The sequence below is a fragment of the Eimeria mitis genome, genomic scaffold (genome assembly GCF_000499745.2).
Source record: "Eimeria mitis Houghton genomic scaffold, Emh_scaff830, whole genome shotgun sequence".
Taxonomy (NCBI): Eukaryota; Apicomplexa; class Conoidasida; order Eucoccidiorida; family Eimeriidae; genus Eimeria; species Eimeria mitis.
This window is the reverse complement of record NW_013576102.1, coordinates 8,663-8,896: the sequence shown is the minus strand read 5'-3', so window position 1 is coordinate 8,896 and position 234 is coordinate 8,663. Positions and strand designations below refer to the sequence as shown.

Sequence of the window (234 nt, the reverse complement as noted above, 5' to 3'; positions counted from 1 at the left end):
CTGTTGGTACTGCTGCTGCTGCTGCTGTTGCTGCTGCTGCAGCTCGCTTAGTTGTTCTAGCAGCAGCAGCAGCAGCAGCAGCAGCAGCAGCAGCTTCATTTGTTTTTCTTGATTCTATGCGTATTTTTATTTTACATTTTTCTTTTTGTCTATCAGCTAAATTATATTTATATAATAATATATTTATTTTATTTATTTATTTATTTTATTTATTTATTTTATTTATTATATTTA

The 234-nt window shown here is 30.3% G+C and overlaps 1 protein-coding gene across 1 annotated transcript in view; it reads right to left on the bottom strand.

Annotated features, from left to right (window-relative positions):
- Nucleotides 1-234, bottom strand: part of EMH_0023290 (zinc finger (CCCH type) protein, putative) — a gene marked incomplete at both ends in the record, with an annotated part of 4,097 nt that overhangs the window by 1,158 nt on the left and 2,705 nt on the right. The window lies entirely within an intron of this gene.